General features: G+C 42.8%; 1 pseudogene; it reads left to right on the top strand.

Annotated features, from left to right (window-relative positions):
• Positions 1-11,837: 11,837 nt before the first annotated feature.
• On the top strand, positions 11,838-12,107 carry LOC110553458 (non-histone chromosomal protein HMG-17-like; annotated as a pseudogene).
• The last annotated feature ends 3,982 nt before the right edge of the window (positions 12,108-16,089 follow it).

Genomic DNA, 16,089 nt, shown 5'->3' with positions numbered 1-16,089 from the left:
ACGGGATTTCTTAGGGCCAAATAGTAACCCATTGTGTTTCCTCTGGACTGGATTTCTCTTTTCTTTTCTTCCCCCCCCCCCTTCCTGTACCCTCCCTTCTCTCTCTGAGACAGAGACTCACTATGCAGCCCTGGCTGGTCTGGAACTTGTTGTGTAGAGCAGGCAGACCTTGAACTCAGAGAGCCATCTGCTGGGATTAAAGGTGTGGGCCACCCAGCTTGCATTGAGTTTCTATCAGGTTTTCTTCTTTCCTCCATTCGTAGACACTTGATTTCTTGTTTTAACTACTGACAATCTCGCTGTAGTGAACTTGGGTGTGTTGACATCTCTTCAACATAGGGATTTCGTTTCCTCTAGCTACATACCCAGAAGTAAGAATTCCAGATTTTTTAAAATTTATGTCACAAACATCTACTACTGTTTTTTTCATACTGGCTATATTTATTTACATACCTACCAAACATATGTAAGCTTCTCTTTCCTCTACTTTTTACCCTCACTCATCTTTTTTTTTTTTAATTGTCATTTGAACAGATGACAGGCTAAGTTTCATGGTGACTTAAATTTGTATTTTCCTAATAACTAGTAATTTGAAGCATTTTTCATATATTGTGCCTATTACTTATATTTGATAACTAATGCCAATGCAAAAACCACAGCTCTTGTCTTGAAGAAAATAAGAAAATGTTTATTCTGGAACCATTTTGAATGACATGGCCTGTGAACACAGGTTTATATTTCTCCCAAATTCCATGTTCCAATGTGAAAATGGATTCATGAAGTCTTACAGTTCTACAGAACAAAGAAAGTCATAATAAAAGTGAGTTTAAAATACATTGGTTAAAAACAAAAGCAATTAATACTAAAATAAAATACATTGGTTGGTATGTCAGAGATGTTGTTATAGCAAGATGGGGGAAGCTTTTCTATAGGCCTAAGATGTTACCTGATGACACTCTTAGCTTTGGAGTTGGTAGAAGCTAATAGTCTTCTAAATTAATAGATTTTAAGATGTACTTATCTATTAGTCACAGAGGTGGCCAAGGAATGTATTCTGGGGCTAAAATTAGCCCAAGCTAAGGTAATTAGCCTCTGGAATATTCCAGTCTTTCCACAGTGTTGGACTCCTGATCAGCCAACTGGTCTTTGAAAAAACAGATTTTTTTTCAGGTGTTGACACTGATTTCAATTATCAACTTGATTAATTGAGAGACATGTAGGAGGCTAAATGTGGTGGTGCACATTTTTTTCTTTTTTTAAGGATTTTATTTATTCAGCTTTGTGCCTGTGTGTGTGCCTGCAGGCCAGAAGAGGGCACCAGATCTCATTATAGATGTTTGTGAGCCACCATGTGGTTGCTGGGAATTGAACTCAGGACCTTTGAAAGAACAGCCATTGCTCTTAGCCTATGAATCATCTCTCCGGCCTGGTGGTACACACCTTTAAGCCCAGTCCTTGGGAAGCAAAGGAAAAAGGATCTTTGTTAGATTTTCAGGTTTACCTAGTCTGCATATCAGTTCCCAGTGATCTAAGAATAAGTAGGGAGCTCTAGTCTCAAAAATAAACACAACAACAACAAAATTCCACAAAACAAACAAACCAATCACCAGGGATATTAATGGGTTACAGCTTTGGGTGTGTTTGTGATGATATTTTCAGAGAGGCTTAGACAAGGAGGGAAGATCCTGCCTGAGTGTGGGCAACAATGTGTCATGGCCGGGGTCCTGGACTGAACAGAAAGGAGAGAGCCAGAAGAGATCCATCTTCTCAGGAGTGGTGTGTCCCAGCCATGGGTTCCCACCTCTGACCAAATCTTCCCCATCATGATGGATGCCAACCTCTCCAACTGTGAGCTAGAATAAACACTTCCTCACACAAGTTTCTTTTGTCATCTATTTTGTCACAACAGTGGTGAAAAAAGTAATGCAGAGAATTGGTGTCCTGTGATAAACTTGACCATGCAGTTTTTAGGTCTTTGGTTTGAGGACAAAATGTAGACAAAGTTAGAACTGGGGGCCATTGGTGCTCTATAGTGCTATAAGCAGAGCTGAATGGGTCAGCACGGTGACTCACACCTGTAATCCCACCACTCAGAGAGGCAGAGGCAGGCAGATCTCTCAGTTCCAGGCCAACCTGGTCTACAAAGCCAGTCCAGAACAGCCAAGGCTACACAGAGAAAGCTTGTCTCAGAAAACAAACAACAAAAAAATTATATATATATATCTCATGAAATTCCAGAGGGGTCTTGGGAATGAAGCTGAAGACCATTTGTGTTGTATTCTCACAAAGAACATTTGTTTGATCCTGAAAAATTGAATGAGGCTTAATTGAAATGGACTAATTTGTTTGATAGAGGAAAATTTTTTTTTTTTTAAACACAGCTCAAAACTCAGGCAGTGACGTGATAATTGTTCATTGACTCCAGATTTACAGTGAAACGGTGAGAGCACAATATGTAAAAAGTGTATGCTCGGTCAGAAAAGGAGTATGACCCCAGAAAGCAGCAGTTAAAGCTGTGGACATGGCAGGCCGCATGGCTGTAACTTAGCGCAAACCTTAAATTCTGTGGTGTGCGTAGGAAGAATGCGTTTAGGACAGTACACCTGAGCTCCAGGGTATAACAGTGAAAAATCATGTGGAAGGAGAGTACCTGAATAGATACAGCGTTCGGTGAGTACCTTGCTGGAGATAGTTCCCTACGTTCAGCCATGAAGGCACGTGACGGCCATGGCAGCCTTGGGATCAATCATCCTGTGATCTAAAGAGGCTCAGGTTGCATCTCAAGCTTGCAACAGAATTTGGCGGTGCCAGCTACAAGGTGCTGGTTTTACAGGCATGCAGATGCAAAGGTTATGCAGTCATAAAAGTTTTTGTCCAGGTCCCACTAAAACCTGGGAATGTGTGGCAAGGTCAAATTCCCTGCAAATAAGCCCTGACAGGCCACAGTGTGAAGTGAGGAAGGTAAGCCTAGTTTGCAGTAGACACCAAGGCTATTGTAGAACATGGGATTCTCACCAAGGAAAGCTACAGTCACTGACTCAGGTAACCCCAAGAGAGAAGCCAAGGGTACTGCTGGCACCTGAGCTGCAAGGAAAGGGCTACTCAAGCTGGCTCACTGCAACACAGATGATGCGGTTGTAAGCACCAGGTGCTGAACATGAGCTGCAGGGGTTTCAATCTTGCTTTGACTTGTGCTTTTCCTCTATGACATGCTGGAAGTTTCACACAACTTGGCTTCTGATTGTTTGCTTGCTTGCTTACTTTTTAATGATTGCTCATGAGTAAGCTTGCCTTGAGTTCAAAAAGAGAGTTTGGATTTTGAGCAGTACTGGAAAATAGAGATTTTTGAAGTTGGAATAGATACATTTGCATTTTGAGATGGTCGTGAGCCTATGTGGGCCAGGGAGGGAGCATTCTGGTTTAAGATAATGTGTTGGGTATAAGTTGACAAGGGGTTATGGACTAATGATTGTTAATTTTGATTGTCAAATCGTTTGGATTAAGAATTAACCCAACAACGGCATTAATGAATCACATCTTTGGGTTTATTTACCCGAGCAGTTTACCTGAGGAGGGAAGACTTACCCTGACTGTAGATGGCACCACTTCATGGGCCCGGGTCCTGGGTTGAACGAGCCAGCAAACACAGGCTCTGCATCTTCTCTGCCTCCTGATGTATTCAAATGTGATGAGGCTTTCATCACCATAGCAGCTGCTCCCGCCACCACACTTTCCTGCCTTAGCAGACTCTACTCATAAACTGTGGGCCCAACAGAAGGCTTTCCCCCTTTAAGCTGCCTCTCTTTTATATATTTTTTTTTATTTACATGTGGATATACATGTCTCTGTGTGTGTACCACATGTGGACAGGTGCTCGAAGAAGCCAAAAGAGCTGGGTCATCATGGTCTCTAGAGCCGTAGTCACAGGCAGTTGGGAGTTCCCTGGCGTGGGTCCTGGGAACCAAGTGTAGGTCTTCTGGGCCTTAGCTCTCTTTCCAAGCCCTTGTTTCCTGTCAGGCAGTTGGCCAGAGCAACAAGGAAAGCAACTAATACACCAAGCCAGCATTTTTCCCAGCTGCCTCCTACTGCCTGCCCTTTTCCCATTTCTAGCTATAATTACATATTTATTTGGTTCATAAATAAGGCATTAAAAAATCATGGGCTTCTTGCATTTTCCTATCTTGTATAATTATGCTGTGTCCTTCGTCCCCCTACCCCAAGGAACTCCAGTCTAGATCCAAGTGCAGGCTAGGATAAGAAATAAGAAAATGAAATTTTTTTTTTTAATTCTAACACTTGGACTTGATGAAATTTTAGGGCTGAGAAGCAGGCTCCTTTTGGCTTTCTTTAGCTTCGGGTCAGGCCCATGATTTCAGGCCTTTTAAAGGCGACAAATAGGCCTGACCTATCTGACAAATTTGAAAGTCAACTTTCTTATAGTTTGCCATGCTCAGACAGAAATTAAATTCTACATCCTCCCTGATTCCAGATAGAACAGCATTGCCTTATTAAACCTTTTAACAAGGCTTCTAACCAGGGCCCAGTGCTGCTGCATGAAGGGGTGGAATTGGCAGGTTCTGGAAAAGGAGATCTATTTTTCTCAGGTCATTTCTCCTGAATGCTTAATGTACTAGAAGAAGTAATTCGGAAGTAATTTGAACCTGAAGTAACGTCTGCAAAATAAGTCTGTGTTTTGAAGACTCTAGACTGCCCCTTGCTCTTTTAATGTTTCACTGCTCTGTGTGGCAGATAAAAGCCCTTCCTTTTTCTCCACTGTGGTCAAAATTACACTTCTGGTGTACAATCTGCAAATGCCTGCTCTCTCAGCCTCTTTTGCAGTCCAGCATGGCGCATTACCTAATGGCAAGGAAAGGGATTTAGGAAGCCTGATAGGCTTGCTACTTATGTTTCTTAACAGCTGTGGCCTAAGAATCTTAAGGAACAGTTTGAAGGTACAGACCATCAGGGATGGCAGGAGTGGGGTCAGGAGCTTGAGACTGCTGGCTACACTATTCACAGTGAGGAAGCCAAGAGAGGGGAACGTTGCTTTTCTGTCTGCACTTTTGTTCTCAGGTTTTGTTTAGTCTGGGAGCCAAGCACAAGAGATGGTGCCACCCACATTCAGGGAGCTTTTTTCCTCCTCATTTAAATTTCTGAAAGTGCCCACCCAGGCACACCCACAGGTGTATCTCCTAGGTAAATCCAGTGGTTTGAATAGGAAAGCCTCCCCCACCCCACAGACTCTTGTATATGAACGCTTGGCACCTCCTAATAGGAGCTGTGGCTTTGTTAGAGGATGTGTGCCATTGGGAGTAGGTTTGAGGTCTTTTGGGGTTTTTTTGTTTGTTTGTTTGTTTGTTTGTTTTCAAGATATATTTCTTTATTTTTCATGAGTGCCCTGACTGCATGTATACCTGCATGCCAGAAGACAGCATCAGATCCCAGTATAGATGGTTGGGAGCCACCATGTGGTTTGCTAGGAATCAGACTCAGGACCTCTGGAAGAGCAAATAGTGCTCTTAACTGCTGAGTCCCCAGGGGTTTGAGGCCTTACAAGCTCAAGTGTGGCCAGTATGGTACAGTCTCTTCCAGCTGCCTGCAGATCAAGATGTAGAACTCTCAAATCCTCCAGCACCATGTCTGCCTGAATGCTGCCATGCTTCCCACCATGAGGATAACGTACCAAACTTCCAAAACTGTAAGCCAGCCTGAGTCAATGTTTTCCTCAGTGTGCCTCTTCACAGCAATAAACCCTAATTAAGATACCATTGCAAGGGAGTTCTAGAGAAAGTTTCTTTATAAAGAAAGGCCTCCCTTCCTGCTTGCTGAACAATGTGCCTCCTTCGATGCCCTGGGAATATTGTCTTCATCCCCAAATAAGGTATCTTTCCCTGGCAAACCTGTCCCTGGGTCCATCCTTAGAAATCTGTCACTTGTGGGGATTTACTTGTGTGATGTTGTGAAATATGTATTTGGCTTTTGTTCCCATTCCTGGCTCATACTTGTTAAAATCTTTGTAATCATGATTGCTGAAAGCGTCTACTCTAGGCTAGTAGAATTTCTCATAGCTGAAGGCTCTAGGCGATTCTGTGTGGGGCTGGTCATAGGAAACGTCAAGATGAGATTAGATGGCTTTGACTTTGAATTGAAAACCCTGTCCTCATGGGAAAAGCAGAAGAAGTGAAAGTTGAGTTTATTAATGGCCAGTGATGGTATCCACCATGCCTATGTGATGAAACCTCCATAAAAACTTAAAAGTAGGAGCAAGAAGCTTCTGGATAGTCTCTCTCTCTCTCTCTCTCTCTCTCTCTCTCTCTCTCTCTCTCTCCCTTTCTGTTTGTGTGTGTGTTCCTAAAGAGGTCATGGGAATTCCGTTTCTCCCCCATAACCACTCCAATGCATCTCCTCCATCTAGCTGCTGCTCATCTATATAACCTTTAACATTTTTATTAAACAGGTATCGGTAAACGTAAACAAGTGTTTTCTTGATTTCAGTAAGCTGCTCCAGAAAATCAGTTAAACTCAGGGAAGGGTCATGGTGAGATAATCAGACCACAAGCGGGACAGAGGCAGCTGTTATCTGAGGCAGGAGCCGTCTTGGGGACTAGCCCTCCTCAGTGGTGGAATTTGATGCTCTCTCTTTCTCTAGGTAGACAATGCCATAATTGCAGAAGCTGTGTTGAGTAGATTTCAGGGGGGAAAAACACTTTTGGTTTTCAATAAAATATTTAATAACCTTTACCACCTTGAGCTTCAATAGTTCTGCAAACACTTATTGAGCACCTACTGTGTGCTGTGTACTAGAGGGCAGTATAAGACAGGCATGGTCTCTAGTCTCATGAACTGCACAGTGTAGCAGGCATGACATGTTATATGCCTGTAACACCAGTGAACTGAGGCAGGAATAGCATGGGTTCTAGCACAGAGAGATCTTATCTCAGAGCAAACAAAACAAAACAAAAAAAACTCAAATCCAAAACACACAGTCTAACGGCCTTCTAGCATAGCATTTCAACTGTATCCCCTGGACAGTCCCCACCATTGCCAAAACAGCACATCTAAACTCAAGTTTATTCTTTTTCCCTAAGCTTACTTCCCTCCTTTTGAACACCACACTCAAGGTCGTGACATCATTGTGTCTTCATTAATCCTGTTGCTATTATATTCTATTTTCATCTAGTAATTAAGTCTACTCCTACTAAATGCCAGGAGCCTAAGCTCCTATTGTGCCTACATAATGGTCCCTTTTGCACACACGTCATTGGAAGACAGTGTGACTTCAGAAGGAAGAAGAAAGTCCATGGCAGATGGGAGGAGGGAGTGACTTTTTTTTAAAGATTATTTATTTATTATGTATGCAATTTTCTGTCTGCCTGTATACCTGCATGCCAGAAGACAGTGCTAGATCTCATTATAGACGGTTGTGAGCCACCATGTGGTTGCTGGGAACTGAATTCAGGACCTTTGGAAGAGCAACCAGTGTTCTTGACCTCTGAGCCATCTCTCCACCACCACCCCCACTTTTTTTTTTTTTTTTTTTTTGGTTTTTCAAGACAGTGTAGCCTTGGCTGTCCTAGACTCACTTTGTAGACTATGGTGGCCTTGAACTCATAGAGATATGCCTGCCTCTGCCTCCTGTAGTGCTGGGATCACAGGCATGCTCCACTGCACCTAGCTGTGTCTGTCTCAGTTTTTGAGTGAGCCAGAGAGAAGAAAATGAGGAGTGTACGGAGAGGTAGAGATGCAAACTGAACAATGGAACAATGCTGACAGAGAGTAGAGCACCGAATGAGCAGAGACATTCTCAGCACATGGCCTCCAAAAGTCTCTTGGCTTTCCAAACTAGCAGGTGAATCAAGTCAGCACTTCCCATGTCGGGAAGATCGTTCAGCAACAGGCCCTGACCAGCCCCGGGGTGGTGAGCTATGCCCTGTAGGGCACTTGGACTCTTGTTCTGTGCCAGTGTTGCACAGTCATAAGCCAGCTTATGACTGGCTTCTTTATTACCCTGACCCAGGCTTCCAAGCGCTTCTCCCAACACCACCTCTACATTATTCAGAGACTAATAAGCACCCACCATTTGATTCCATTCACTTACGCTTCATCATCTACAGTGTGTTTACCTTGCCACGAGCAGCCTTGTCATCCAGGCATCACTTATTTTTTTATTCTTGATTGTCCACCTCGTTCCTTCCCACAATTTAAATCCTGCTCATCTTTTCATGGCCCAGTTCAAATGCTGTCTTCCTTTACTCCCATCTGGCATCAATATGACTTGATGGTGATTTTTTAAAAATATGATTTATTGTCTAGTTTTATTACCTGTCATTTTATGTGCTTCGTTTCTTTTTCTCTTCAAAATTACCTTGAATAGAATTTGAAGACAAAGCCTGTGTCATAATTATTGGTGTACTGTGCAGCACTGATGATGGTGCTCTGTAGAGCCGACACTCAAATTTTTACAGTGACTAATAGACATTTCCCAATTTGGCAGTGTGTGTCAGGAAATGGAGATGAATGTAAAGCTGCAATTTAAATGATGAGAAGGGATCTTGTCAGCAGGGAAGAGAGGGAAAAAAAGGACTTAATGGATGCAAATAGTCTGGTCAAGAAGACACAGTAGGAGCATAAAAGATGCAAAGCTTTTGCACGACATCATACTCAACAGAACAGAGAGAGAGAAACCCCATCAGCTGGATGGGGGCTGTAGAGGCACTGAGGCACTGTAAAGTCTGTGATCCCAAAGAACAGGGAGTTCAGATTCCTGAAGGGCCCCTATAGTCAACGACTTCAGCAACAATGTCTCGAGGGACTCAAGGGCAGGAAGACATGCGGGTAACCCTTGGAAACAGCATTCAATGTATGTAAGACACTCTCACCCTCTTTAACTCTCTCTCTCAAGTTCTAGGAGAATGAAAAAAGGCTTACAGGAAAGGCATCTTTTCCTCCAGGTCTCTGGGACTACCTGGTTTTCACGATTCTGCATTCATTCATTCATTCATTCATTCATGTATTTATTATGTATACAGTGTTCTGTCTGCATGTATGTCAAACTTACAGGAAAGGCATCTTTTCCTCAGGTCTCTGTCTCTGGGACTACCTGACTTTCACAATTCTGCTTTGTTTGTTTATTATGTATACAGTGTTCTGCCTGCTTGTATGTCTGCAGGCCAGAAGAGGGCACCAGATCTCTGGTTGTGAGCCACAGTGTGGTTGCTGGGAATTGAACTTAGGACCTCTGGAAGAGCAGCCAGTGCTCTTAACCTCTGAGCCATCTCTGCTTTCAATGACTTGACTTCTTCAGTTTCTCTCTCTCCCTCCCCCTCTCCTTCTTCCCCCCTACTCTCTCAGGCTTCTTCCTCTTCTTCCGGGCTTTTGAACACCAGTGGGTCTCACACCTTCATCCCAGGATTCTTCTTATCTAACCTTTCTTTGGTGTCCTGACATAGTCTAACGTAGTCCACATGGGCCCCTAGCTGGCTGAGGCCAAGCATGTGATTGAAGTCCTGGTCCTCCAGCTCCCACCAATGGACTGGCTGGATTCTATTACAGACCTGAGTGTCTCTACCAATCCACTTGACGTGTTGCTGGGGAGTGAACCCCTGGCCTTCCGTAAGTCAGGTCGGTGCTCTACACACTGAGCTACAGTCGCAGCAGGCCTCTACTTGTTCATCTTCACACTCAGGTCCTGGTGGGAGTTTTACCCAGATCCAGATCTTATCATACATTTCATGTGTTGATAATACCCAATTTTATATCTCAAGTCCTAATTTCTCTTTTGCCCCTTAAACTCTATGCTGTCTGTTCTACATACATGTCCACACGGGTGACCATAATCTCATCTAATGTGACATTCAGAATTGAGCTTTGATCTCTTCCCACACCCCACCACCTCCTCCTTCACTGGCATTCTGGACCATTGCTATAAAGTTCTCTTTCCTTATCAGTTGTCAGACCAAGCTCCTTGGCTCATCCTTGGCTGCGCTTCTCACACCTGACAAGCGATCCATCAATAGATTCAATCAGCTCTGCACTGGAATACATCTTCACTCTGAAGCCACCATTATCACCAGAGCTGAGTCCATCATTTCTCAGCTGCACTATTATAATTGCCTTTAAGAACAGTCGAAAGAAAGAGAAAGAAAGAAAGAAAGAAAGAAAGAAAGAAAGAAAGAAAGAAAGAAAGAAAGAAAGAAAACAGAGGGGGAGGAACTAAGGGGAAAGCATTGCCCAATCCCTTCCCATTTCCTATGACTCACAGGGAAGCAGCCTTCACCGCCCAGGGTGACACACCCTCTCAGTGGTCACACATGAAACCAGAGCTGGGACAGTGAGACGAGACAGGTCAACAGAGTGTGGGCTGGAGAGCTGACTCAGCGCCACACCAATCAGCAGGAAGGAAGAGGCAAGCTGGAGATTTTGAGACGCTGTGTGAGATTTATACCAGTCACCGTATTTTGAAGACATTTGGGACTATACCACACACAGCTTTTACATCGTTCCTATATCATAAAATTAATCTTTTTAAAACTGCAGTGGTCTTTCTTCCAAAGTTACACAGTCATCGTCACTAATTCCAGAATGCTGTCATCAACCGAAAGAGATCTCATACCCACCAACAACCACTCAGTGGGGTCTCCTTTGAGCCTTATAGCTCATCCTGTCTCCATAAAGTTGCCTGTTCTGGGCATTTATATAAATGACCTTTGAGTCTTGTTTCTTCCACCTGAGTGTAGTGTTTTGAATTGTTGCAGGTACCCATAATCCACTGCTTTTTAGGCTTGGGTAGTATTGTATTATAAGGATAGCCAGTCACTGGTTGATGTAAAATTGGGTTCCTTCTACTTCTTGGCTGTTATGCGTAACATTATGACCAACTTCAGTGTAGGCTCTCATTTTTCTTGAAATGAAATCATTATTTGTTATTATTTTGCATCTCTCTCTTTTAAAAAATAAATAAACATGTATTTGCGTTAGGCATACAACAAAAGACTGGACATACTGTAGAAATCCAGGAGTTGAAGATTCTGAAGCAGACACTCACTTGAGCCGGGCTCTGGGCTCCGGCTGAGGTCCAGGGGAACTGCCAGAAAACAGCCTCACCTCCCTGACACTAGCAGAGCAAACAGCCAGCATCATCACAGGTAAGTAGGACCAAGGGACAAAAACACACTCCCTGGACAGAGCCTGGGGATCAGTCTGGACTATAAAGTGTGGGTTGAAGTGTGATGCCACTGTGGAGGTAATCTCCCTATCACGGGTACCACTGAGGTCAGCAGGAGCCCCCAGCAAGGACTCCCACCTTCCTTCTAACGCACACTAGTACCGCTGAGCTGGAGGGGGCATGTGTGGGGTGCCGTGGCTTGGAGAGTACAGTCACTGCCCTGCAAACATCATCGTGGGGCCTGAAAACTCCAGCACTCAGCTCAGTGTGCTCGGGCCAGAAACCCGATCTGGAAGGTAATCTGTTTAACTCCGCCAGGGCAATCCACACTTCAGATCTACTTTTATAAGTTTCAGCTTGAATTGCAAGTGGCAGTTTCCCTATCAATGCAGTTTACTACAAGAGACATCATACCAAGGAAGAAATACTGACCGAAGCAATAATGATTTAAAATCTTTAATGTACCTCTATTTCACTTTGCCACTTTGGTTTTTATTTTTAATTTATCCTTAAATATCTCTTGTTTTATTTTATTATTTTAAAAAATTATGCAGAAGAAGCAGTGAGCGCAACCCCCCTCCCACACACAGATCAAATCCGTGGCCTGCTGTATCTCCCCCATCCCCCGCTGCCCCTCTGCCCTGCTGCCCTCTCCTCGCTGTACACCATTGCCATGCCTAAAAGAAAGGCCAAAGGGAATTCTAAAGGAGATAAAGCCAAGGTGAAGATAAAGCCATAGAGAAGATCTTCAAGGTTATCTGCTAAAGCTATTCATCCATAGCCAGAGCCCAAGCTTAAAGAGGCCCCTGCAAAGAAGGGAGAGAAGGTCCCCAAGGGGAAGAAGGGGAAAGCTGATGCCGGTAAGGATGCGAATAATCCTGCGGAAAATGGAGACAGAACAGACCAGGCACAGAAAGCTGAAGGTGCTGGAGGTGCCAAGTGACGTGTGTGCATTTTTGATAATGGTGAACTTCTGGTGAGTGCACAGTTCGAAATACTATTTTTATCAAGTTTTATAAAAATGCAGAATTTTGCTTTTTTTTAAAAAAAAAATTTAAGCTACAGTGTTAGCACAGAGAACACTTCATTGTTTGGGGGAAAGAACACGTGTCACTAACAAAATGTCTCCCAGGCTGGACTGATGAGAAAACGTTCTTCCCTGATAATTTTGAAAGTTCCTGTTGGCTCCCAGAGGGAACGTTAGGGTGTTGACATATGTGGTCACCATGGCACAAAATGCCTTGCGGTATGAAAAAACTCTAAATTCATTTTTGTATTGTCCTCCCTCTGTACCATCCTATCAACTTAACTCCCTTAAAACCAGAGATCTATTCGAACCTGACCCCCAGAATTGGTTTTCTGGTCTATTGGGCAATCTGGACTTTACAGTGACATCACTGAGTGTCCTCAGAAGGGGGTTCCTTTTATAAAAGATTGTGGATCTTTAGATTAATAATTCTGCCATTTTCATTTCATTTCCTGAAAGTCAGGGTCGGCTTGTGAAAAGTTGTTAAACAACATCCTTGTGCAATGTCAACCCTTACTCTAAGCTACCTCCCCCTTTTGGAAGCATTGAATGGAGATTTCCTTGGGCTTTATAGTGGCTTTCTGATTTTGGTAGTCTCTACAAGAAGGGAGTTTGGACGTTCTGGTATACTGTTAACGATTGTCTGCCCATGTCCTGCCTGAAATGCCATGATTGTTTATGGAAAGTATCTTTAATGAAGCTGGATACATTAGGCTTGGAAAAGAATATGTATGTGTGTACCTGAGTGGAGGCACACATTGGTCGGAGCTGTTAGACAAGTGGCTGTCAAACAGTGGGTTGCAACCCCTGAGGTTCTCAAACCACCCTTCACAGGGTGGCCTAGAACCACTGGAAAACACAAATATTGCATTTCAACTCATAACAGTAGCAAAGTTACATTTATGGAGTAGCAATAAAAAGAATTTTATGTTTGTGGGTTACCACAGCATGAGGAACTGTATTATAGCGTCAGAGCATTAGGAAGGCTGAGAACTGCTGGTCTGGAGCTAGAGTTGCTGGGGTAGGGGCTGAAGTTGGGCCCTCTGCAAGGGCAGCATGTGCCATCTCTATAGTGCCCGCATAGCTCTCTCTTGTTTTGTTCCCATGTTCCTCAGTGAGGCTGCATGATTGTTCTGTGTGCTGTTCCACACAGTCCATCATGCACCCTCTACTGTTCTTCCTGTATGCAAACTACACCGTTTCCCTCCCATTTCTACCCCACTTTCTCCCTTTTCCCCTTCCCCTTCTCTTTTCACTTCTTAATTATAATCTTTCATAGTTTTACCTTTTGTGGGCCCTAAAAGTACTCCCACCCCTCCCCTTTCCTTCCGGCTACTTTTCTCACCCTGATTTTTTTTTCTCTCAACCCCAATCCTATCTCACTTCCATATAATCCCTTAACAGAGGGACTAACATCCTTGTGTGCACCATGCTATCTTTACGCCCCAAGAGTTATTGCGGCTAAAACAATGGTGTTGTAACTGACTGGTGGTTTATAGCGGACCTGTCCAGTGGTTGTGTTTACCTCCTCTGCTAATACTTCACTCTTAGAGTTAGAAGCTCATTCCTAGCACCCTGTGCATATGGGCTGAGGGTTAGAACGACATAGTTCGATCCTACTACAACCCAGCTCAGTCAAATATTTCAAATACTTCAACTGAAAAAAATATAGCTGATCAGGAAATCTAACCAACAAAATAGCCCCAGGTGTGCCAAGTCCTAATGCAGAAATAGAAGACATGAAAAATCAAGGTAATATGACAAATCCTTAGCCAAATTAAAGGAAAAGGAGAAAAGACCCAAATTAATAAAATTGGAGATTAAAGGAGAAACTTGCAATACATACCAATGAAATTCAGAAAATTGTTATGTGGCCTCACACAAACACTTATATGCCACTGCATGGAAAAACATAAAAGAGATGGATGAATTTCTATACACATATGACTTACTAAATTTAAACTAAGAATGTGATAAACAGCATAAACAGACTGCAACAAGCCATGCCATCAAACAACAACAAACACACAACGGGAAAACAAACAAAATGGGGGAAAAAACCTTCCCAACTATTAAAAAAGTCTAGGCCCACCTGGGTTTGCTGCTGAATTCTACCAGATCATCAGGGAGTTAACTGCAATGTGTCTCAACTGTTACACAAAATAGAATAAGAAGGCCTCCTACCAAACTCTTTTCACAAAGCTAGTAACGTGCCGGTACCATATCAGGACTCAGGAAAAAAAAAAATCATGGGTAAATCTTCTTGATGTCCATAGATGAAAAATTCCTCAAGAAAATACTTGCAAACTGGTTTTAGGAAAAAAGTTCACCAAAAAGTTCATTAACTATGGTCAAGTTGAATTCATTCCTGAGATGAAAGATGCAAACGAGTATATGTGATGGACCATACAAATGAATGTAAAGACAGAAATCACAGCATCGCCTCAGTGGATGCCAGAAAGGCTTCTGGCAAAATCTAACATCTCTTCCTAATAAAAACCCTGAAAAGACTAGGAATAAGGGGAAACATTACTCAACGGACACAATAAAGACTGTATTTGACAAATGTATAAACAACATTGTAAGAAATGGAGAAAATCCCAAAGTATTTCCATTAAAATCAGGAATTAAATTAGACAAGGGCGTCTACGTTTTCTGCTCTTAGTTGATATTGTGCTTGGAGTCCTACCTGGAGCAGTAAGACAAGAAAAGGGAATAAAAGGAACACAAATAGAAATGAAAGAAGTCAAAGAAGCCTTACCTGCAGATATGATTCCAGGCAGAAGAGATTCCAAAGACTCTACTAGGAAACGCATAGAACTGATAAATATTTTCAACAAAATGGCAGATACAAAATTAACAAACAAAAATCTTATATATCAATGAAAAACGTACTTAGAAAAAAGCTAGGGAAACAATTCCATCCATGATTGACCCCTCCCAAGATGCCTTGGAAAAAAACCTAACCAAGAATGTAAAACACCTGTATAATTAAAACTTCAAAATATTGAAGAAATCAAAGAAGATACTACAAAATGGAAAGACTTCCCATGCTCATGGATTAGAAGAATTAATATTGTGAAATGGCCATACCACCCAAAACAATCTACAAATTCAATATAAGTATTATCGAAATTCTAATGACATGAGCAAAGAAATAGAACTTAAAATCTTAAAATTGGTTCTGTTGCTCTCCTTGTGGAGCTCCTGTCCTATCCAGGTCTTACTATTTCCCACTTCTTTCATAAGATTCCCTGCATTCTGCCCAAAGGTTGGCCATAAGTCTCAGCATCTGCTTTGATACCCTGCAGGGTAGAGCCTTTCAGAGGCTCTCTGTGGCAGGCTCCTGTCCTGTTCTCCATTTTCTCCTTCTTCTGATGTCCATCCTCTTAGCCTTTCTGAATGGGGATTGAGCATTTTAGCCAGAGTCCTCCTTCTTGATTAATTTGTTTAGATGTACAGATTTTAGTATGTTTATTCTATATTATATGTCTAATATCCACTTATGAGTGAGTATATACCTTGTGTGTTTTACAGAACCAAAAAATCTGGGCACAGGGGTCTTTTCTGAGACTGATACTCCAACCAAGGACTATTCATAGAGATAACCTAGGATCCCTGCACTGACATAGCGCATGACAGTTCAGTATCCAAGTGGCCTCCATAGTAATGGGGACAGGGACTGTCTCTGACATGAACTGATTGACCTGCTCTTTGATCACCTCCCCCTGATGGGAGAGCAGCCTTACCAGGCCTCATAGGAAGGCAATGCAGACAGTCCTGATGAGACCTGATAGACTAGGATCAGAAGGAAGCAGAGGAAGACCTTCCCTCTACACATGGGGAGGAGCATGCATAGAGAAGGAGGAGGGAGGGTGGGACTGAGAGGGGAGGAGGG

This window comes from Meriones unguiculatus, chromosome 2 (assembly GCF_030254825.1).
Source record: "Meriones unguiculatus strain TT.TT164.6M chromosome 2, Bangor_MerUng_6.1, whole genome shotgun sequence".
Lineage (NCBI taxonomy): Eukaryota > Metazoa > Chordata > Mammalia > Rodentia > Muridae > Meriones > Meriones unguiculatus.
Note: the sequence above shows the minus strand (reverse complement) of the source record. Positions and strands in the feature narration are given on the sequence as shown.